Source organism: Hyperoodon ampullatus (assembly GCF_949752795.1).
Source record: "Hyperoodon ampullatus genome assembly, chromosome: 12".
Lineage (NCBI taxonomy): Eukaryota > Metazoa > Chordata > Mammalia > Artiodactyla > Ziphiidae > Hyperoodon > Hyperoodon ampullatus.
The window spans coordinates 34232983-34241402 of NC_136925.1; the positions used below are offsets into that span (position 1 = coordinate 34232983).

Here is an 8420-nt window from a genome sequence, read left to right on the forward strand (position 1 = left end):
AATGATACAGCTACTCTGAAAAGAGTATGGCAGTTTCTAATAAAGATAAACACATAGTTACCTATATGACCCAGTAATCACACTACTGTGTATTAACCTAAAGAAAGAAAAACTTATCTTCAAGCAAAAACCTGTACATGACTATTCATATAAGTCATAATTAAAAAAAACTAGAAACAACCTTAACATTCTTCACCATGGATGAATCACAGAAGCATTATGCAAGTGAGATAAGCCAATCTCAAAAGTTCATATACTGTTTGATTCCATTTGTATGACATTTACAAGAAGATACAGCTGTAATGACAAAGAGAGAGTAGGTAGCAGGATGGTAGGAGTTACCTACCTACCTACTCTTTTTTTTTTTTAATACAAAATGATTTATTAAAAAACCAGTAAGACACTACTACAACATGACACTGTCACACTGGGCTTTTAACATGAGACTGGGGTGGGGGGAGGCATAAAACACAAATTGATTCTGAAGCAGAGCAATTAAGAAATAAAACAATGAAAGCAAATTTCTTTTAATGAGAACTCAGAATTAAACTTCAGAGGGACCCAACGTCATACTTCCATTTGGGGACTTGACACGAAAAATTTAGTTTGAACTGCTATTAGCAGGTGGCAGGAGCCACCTTCAAATGAATCTTCAATTTGGAAAATACTGCTTCACCACCTGTTGGGGATAAGTTGCAGATGGAATAATTTAGTATGGTTTGTAGCTATTTTTTTTTTTTTTTTTTTTTTTTTTTTTTTGTGGTATGCGGGCCTCTCACTGTTGTGGCCTCTCCCGTTGCGGAGCACAGGCTCCGGATGCGCAGGCCCAGCAGCCATGGCTCACGGGCCCAGCCGCTCCGCGGCATATGGGATCCTCCCAGACCGGGGCACGAACCCGTATCCCCTGCATCGGCAGGCGGACTCTCAACCACTGCGCCACCAGGGAGGCCCCGGTTTGTAGCTATTTTGATGACCACCTCGCTGGATGCTTTCCCATAACCACTCTGCTGGTCACCATCTCTTCCATGAGCTCTTCCCGCAAATCCTCCTCTAGATCCCCACTGTTGCTGTTGCTGATACTGTTCCTTTGACATAGCTACTTTTATTCCACATTTACTAAGACCAACACTGTGGTATTTCTTTTACATTATCTTCTTCACTGGTTCTTCTTCCTTAAAGGTAATAAAGCAGAATCCACGCCTCTTATTGGTCTTGTTGTCCATGGGGAGCTCTATGGATTCAACCTCACCAAAACCACCAAAATACTCCCTTATTTTCTCTTCAGGTGTATCTGGAGAAAGGCCACCAACAAATTTTTTTTTTTTTTACATCTTTATTGGAGTATAATTGCTTTACATGGGGTGTTAGTTTCTGCTTTATAAAAAAGTGAATCAGTTATACATATACATATGTTCCCATATCTCTTCCCTCTTGCATCTCCCTCCCTCCCACCCTCCCTATCCCACCCCTCTAGGTGGTCACAAACACCGAGCTGATCTTCCTGTGCTATGCGGCTGCTTCCCACTAGCTATCTATTTTACGTTTGGTAGTGTATATATGTCCATGCCACTTATTTGTAGTGAGGTGGATGGACCTAGAGTCTGTCATACAGAGTGAAGTAAGTCAGAAAGAGAAAGACAAATACCGTATGCTAACACATATATATGGAATCTAAGAAAAAAAAATGTCAAGAAGAACCTAGGGGTAAGACAGGAATAAAGACACAGACCTACTAGAGAATGGACTTGAGGATATGGGGAGGGGGAAGGGTAAGCTGTAACAAAAATTTTTAACAGGCTCTTTTGTTTTCATGGCTTTGGCCCTCTTAGGATCAATCACCTTCCCATTCAGTTTCTGTTCTTTCTGATCCATGACCTTATCTACACTCTCCGACTCTTTAAATAGCACAAAGCCAAAACCCCTTGATCGCTCTGTGATAAGATCTAATTTCAGAGTGCAGTCTAGGACTTCACCAAATTTGGAGAAGTAGTCCTTTAGATCTTTCTATGTAGTATCCCAACTAAGGCCTCCTATAAACATTTTCCATTCTTCTTGCTGTGCCGTCGCTGCTTCAGAGTGTAGCAGGATGGTAGTAGTTAGGAGGATGGTGTGACTTAAAAAAGAATATCACAAGGTAGTGTTTTGGGATAATGTATCTGTTCTGTACCCAGATTGCTGTATGGTTACGTGTATCTATACATATGTTAAAATTCATAGAACTGTACACCAAAAATGTATTTAAAAAAACCTATTGCAGCCCTCAGAAAAAAATCTATAATTGTGTCAGTGGTGTCAAAGTTATAACCATAAGATGCAATTTTGAATAATATCCCCAGTTATTATATGAAAACATAATTCTGTAGTAAATAAATAATACCATCCTCTGAAGTATATAAGTCATAAAGCTTTGAGGACACACAAACCTAATTAAGTATGTAAACATAAACCAACAGTAATTACTACTGCTTGTGTTAATTTTAATGTTTATGTAATCAAAATAAAGAATATTGCAAGGTTCCTCTAAAGAATTTGATTTTCCCATAAAATACTGTTGACATTCAACCTTTTTTTTTTTGTTTTTTTTTTTTGACTGCCCCATGCGGCTTGTGGGATCTTAGTTCCCTGACCAGAGATTGAACTCTGGCCCTCAGCAGTGAAAGCCTAACCACTGGACCAGGGAATTCGATATTCAATCTTTTTAAACTTACCAGTTATTCATGTTTCACGGTGAATGTTTCTAACCTTTTACTTATCTTTTTCTTCTATGACTCATTCTTATATTCTGAAAGGAAGTTTAGTTTTGAAAATAATTTTAAATATACTATAAGTTTTTAAATAAGTTCAACATCATAATAAAATCAGTTTGGGGGACAATAAAAATTTTTTAAATAATATATTATTATAACTTCTTAGCACCCGCTTTCACTTTCCAGTGAATCTTGGTTTGGACAGCATATTATTTGTTTAAGTTAGTAGTGATTTTATTTTCTTACTGTGGCACAGAACTTTAATTCCCTCCATCTAGCTAAAATTCTTTCTTCATTTGGTTGGCATCCAACTCTACTTCCTCCTGTAGTTTCGTTTTTCTTTGCTCTGATCCCCTATAGATCTTGTATGTACGCCCTTGTTAACAATAATAGGTTGTTGCCTAATACTGTTTTTTCCTATCATGTTTTTTGTTAAATAAGTCAAAATTTCTTTCAGAGCAATAAAAATGATTTACTTCTTTTATACAGAGGTATAACATGTATCTAGGATACTGTTATAGTTTAGGCAATGTTTGATGGACTTATTATCCTACCATTGATTGGTGAATCATCATAGAATTAATTTTGCATCCCTTGGCATGCCACTTAGTAAATTAGAAAATAGGAAGTTGTAGAGAAATGATTCTGTACTTATACTCAAAATGTGTGTATCTCTTCCAAAATAGATTATGATATTTAAAAGAAACACGTGAGCTTAGAAAGTTAAGCTGCTTGAGAGCTGATAGCTGCCCTGTCCTATTATAGACAGATTTCCTTAGATTGCTAGAATAAGTCCTTAGAGTCAGCAGACTGACTTGCTCTTGTCACACAGCGATTGAGCAAGCCCTAAATTAGACATGTGTCAGATTACAACGGTATTCACACAGCACCCACGAGCCTAGTTGCCTACCCTAGCAAAACACCATGGGAGTTAATGAGGAGTGGGCCATTTCTTTAAAAGTGTATGAGTTTTAGTTTGATACAAACAAAGAAGAAAGTCTGGGGTTGGGAGAAAAGACTTGTGTTTTCATATATAGATAAGAAATTCCATAAACTCATAAGGTTTAAACACTCTATGAAGATAAATTAATAGCTGTGTTGACTAAGATTTTTAGCCTTGTCCCTGGTTGTAAGTCTGTACCATCCACTAGTAAGTAGCTGACTTAGAAGTAGACTTTATTGAGGAGAGGGAGGAAGGTCTCCAGATGCTTGAGATTGTCCTTTTATATGTGCATATTTATTGAAATGCAATTTTACTTCTTTTAAGAGTTCTAAGTTCCTTCATAGCGATACTTGTATTCCATTTTTCCAGTGCCTTGCAACATTGTGTGTAGAGTAGATAATAAAATTTTATTGAGTGGGTGTTAAATATATAAAGTATAATTTCCAGGAATTGAATATTAAGATAGAAAACATATTACATGCATAAACAAATTTTACCTGTTGCTCTTCATATCCAAGTATTAAGCATATCCTGAGTTATCTACTGTTCCAAGTTAGGTCTTTAAAGGTAGAGAGCTAGTTGGGATTAGGCAGAGTTTATGATGTAATAGTTTTGTGTTAAGTTAAGGGTTTTGAAGGGAGACTTGAATAGTAAGCTGTTAGGCTTGAGAAACAATCTATTTTATTGGTTTACAGTCGTATTTTACAGGTCCAACCATGTCCTGGAATAAATAGTTGCTGTTGCCTGTAATCAGATTATTCAATACAAAGACATGCTTTCCTAAGCATGCCTGGTCACAGGATGGGAAAATATGTTCGGTCCCAGTATTGGTTTGGATAGGGACAGGGGATTATGTTGGTTTCAGTTTTCATTATTATTTTTATGTTGTTCCTTCTTATTCTTCTGCTCAGAACTCATTTTTTGAATCTCCATTACACTTGTATTGAATTTCTTCTACACATTCCCCTGCACCTAACCTTTCACTTATCTTTTTCTTCTGTGACTCATTCTTGTGTTCTGAAAGGATTTCTTGGGCTTATGCTCTCAATCAGTAAACTTATTTTCTACAGAATTCAATCTGTTGTCTGCTGTCTTTATATCATTTTTAAACTCTGTAATCATATTTGGTTTTATATTTTTATTTTTTAAATAATAGAGCAGTATTTCCTCATCTCAGATATTCTATCACTTTGTATGACAGGATCATTTAGTTAAACAGCCAAACTGTACACGTTGTGTTACGTTAAGACTATCTTCTTAAGATAATTATGCTGATAGGAAATCGCATCTGAATTTATAAGGACATAATAAATAAATTTAGGTTTTATGAAAATGTTCCATTTTCATGTGCATTAATATTTGCATTGATATTTTTGAAATAGCAGAATTATAAAATTAAGAGCTCTCCTTTCTAAGCTTTAATTATATTATGCCTATCCAAATGAAGATTTGAAGGCAACATTTTTTTTTCAGTGAAGATATTTATGTTTCCCCAATTAGACAACTGAGAAAAGGATGAACACGATGCTAAAAAATAGACCGTTTCTCTCAAATGATCTATAGGAAAAAAATGATAGTAATTTGAGCTTACTTTAATATTATAAAAATAAATATTTAACAAAATATTATGTAAAGACTTTGAAATATTTTATTAAATAAGCTAATGGTGTTTTATCAAACTAATGATTAAATCTCAAATATATTTAAAATATAGTTTTCCAGTATCACTGCTTTGAATTTTTTAATGCACTCTTCTTCTTTAAGTGCTGAGGGAAAAAAAAAATATATGTATATATATTGCTTAATCTGGCCGCATTGCATTGCATTACACTGCTTTCTAGCTTTATTTTGTCCAGTAGAGCATTTCATTTTATAACAGGTGAAACCTGTGTCACTATTTCTTTCTACCTCTGAAGTGGACTACCTTTGTAATGCAGCATATTCATACTCTCAGGAAGAGGAAGCATCTTAATTGCTCTACTTCTAGGGAAAGCAAACAAGTCCTGCTTATTGAACTTACTAAATTGTTTGTAAAAGCAGAACAAAGGTGACAATATTCTGAATCATAACATCATATTCTCAGAATTATCAGATCACATGTGCAACTTTATTCAACTAGAAATTTTCTGAATTAAAACAACAGCTAGAGTGTTTTCCTATTGTTAATCTACAACATCTGGAATCTAATTTAAAACATCACCAGGCTTGCAAAAGAGCAGGGAAAGATGACTTAAAATGAGGAGAAAAAGAATCAATTGATACTGACTCAGAGCTGAACACGGATATATGCATCTGAACTCCATTTAGTGGAGGTTATTCGAATACAAAGAGGGCAAGAAGAAGCTGGGGCAGAAGAAATGAAACATAATTCTTTTATCTCAGGCAAGATTTTTTACTGTAGGTGATAAAAGGGACATCCATTGAGACATACTGAGTATTAATTCATAAGTAAAAGTATACCAGAGGTTCCCAAGAAAGTATAAAACATGATGTCAGGCATCTGGAATCCAGATTCTGAATATTAGAATTTCCCTTACAGAAAGATTTAGAATGAGTATAGTCCCTATCTGGAACCCCAAAAGAGACAGTTATGTACTTTCACATCTTCCACAATCCAAAGAATGGCCTGAGGAATAGTGGGTCAGTGATGTGCTCCAAATAGGGTTAGATATAAGCCAAAAGAATGAGTTAGAACAGAAGAGGCCTACAAGGGAAGCTGTGCCAACAATAAGGCCTAAAGTAATTATCTGACTTGAGTAGAGTGTGTTAAACATTTGCAGAGATACAAAGTCCAACAAATAAAATTACTCAAGACTTCAGGAAAATATTGAACTTGTTGACTGTATTGATGCATTTTAAGCTTAGTAGATAACATTAGCATTTTTAAACCAAAAGAGCAAATATAATTTTGATCTGACTAGAAATTGCAAATATCCATCTAATACTGAATTTTAAATTCCTATTTAACAAAAATCAGCAAGAGAATGGCAGTATATTCAACAGAAAAAAATAAATAAATCAAGCATATGATTTGAAGAGTAGTATACAAAACAGGAAACCAAAGTGCCATTCAATATATGAAGAGACCCAGACCCTCAACCTGGCTAGAAATCAGAGAAATAAAAATTCAAATTATACCACTTTACATCCAGCAGATTGTAAGAATTAGCACTTGCTAGGATTTTGGACAAAAACAACTTTCATACACTGTACAAGGTTTATAAACTGTTCGAACTATCCTGGAAAGCAGTTTGGAAGTACTGAAATTTGGTATGCATATAACCTCTAGACAAGCTATTCCACTCTACAGCACATTTAATTTATAACCCAAGTAATTTATCACATAGGTCTATCAACAGATACCTTATTGTTATCACTCCAGTCTTTTCTGTAATGTAATATAATTTGAAATTAAATACATTTAACATAATAGTATAATGTTAAGAAGTAGTAAACTGAAAAGAATTCAGAAGTAAAATATTGAGGGAATAAATAGGCAAATATAACAAAATACAGTTTTGTATTTTCCAAGAATATGCATATGTTTAAATAAAATCTGGTAGCAGTGATTAGACACACATATATTAAATACACTAAAACTGGTTATCTAATGTGTTGAGATGGGAAGAAATTAAGCATGGAGGATAAAGAGAATGAAATTGAAAAAAATAATTTTTAAGATAAAACAAAATAAAAGGGTCTTGTAAACACAGGTGATGATATGATGCCATGGACTGGAGAGTAAGATCAGTTTAACTTGGGGCCTATCAGATCATTGTTGAAGCATTCAAAAAGAACACAGTATGAACTTCTAGTATTTTTTATAAAAACAACATGTATTTGGAAGTGGGTATAGTCTGTGCAGCTGAGACATGAAGTTTTTAAGCAGCCAACTAAAATTTTTACAGATTTCTAAGAAACTTTAATTTGAAAACTTGGAAGAGATAATAAGTATTTCTAATCTGGGAAGTGAGATGATCTAATTTTCTGTTTTGAATGATCACTCTGTAACGTGAACAGATTAAAATGGGGCAAGAATAGAATACAGTTTGTTTCAGTAACTCTTACAAATATGATAAAGGCATTCACCAAGGTATGCTTTAACAAGGAGAGGGGCTAGATTATATTTAAGATATATAAAAACTTTAGATTCATTAAAATTCCATGATAGTTTTTTTGATAGGTAGAGATAGGTAAGAGAGAGGTAAAAGATGACTCTTGGTGTTATCAACTGAAGAACTGGTGTTTTTATTAAAGATTGTGAACAGATGATCAAGTGGAAGATACACTGAGTGAGAGGTCTCTGCAGCCTATAGGAAGATATCCAGTGGATAGTTAGATATTTGGATCTTAAGAAAGCTGAAAGTTAATTAGATATTTTATATTTATCTAATCTAAGAAGACCTTTCCTTGACAATATTGAACAGATAACATTTGTGCACAAAATTAAAGAGAGATAAGCAGAATATCTGCCATCCAATAGGCCAATAAAAAGATTATGAATAATGCTTGCTGCTCCCAAGTTTCTGTAGTTAAATAAATGGATTTGAAATGGACATACAGTTGTAAAGCTGAATAACTGAATTAATGGATTTTAAATGATTGTCAATTACTATCACAGTCATAATTCTATTTTGAAAGAAGATCTAGAGGTTATCTTACTGATTTGCAGAAACTGATTCCTGTGCTGTTTCTATTATACAAAGATAGCAAAGTATTCTGGTTAGGAA

General features: G+C 34.2%; 1 pseudogene across 1 annotated transcript; it reads right to left on the reverse strand.

Moving 5' to 3' along the window:
• Positions 1 to 924: 924 nt before the first annotated feature.
• Positions 925 to 2719, reverse strand: LOC307061530 (heterogeneous nuclear ribonucleoprotein D0-like; annotated as a pseudogene). The gene is made up of 3 exons: positions 2709 to 2719; positions 1795 to 2113; positions 925 to 1325 (listed from the first exon to the last, which is right to left on the reverse strand). The product of its transcript is annotated as a heterogeneous nuclear ribonucleoprotein D0-like (transcript).
• Positions 2720 to 8420: the final 5701 nt, after the last annotated feature.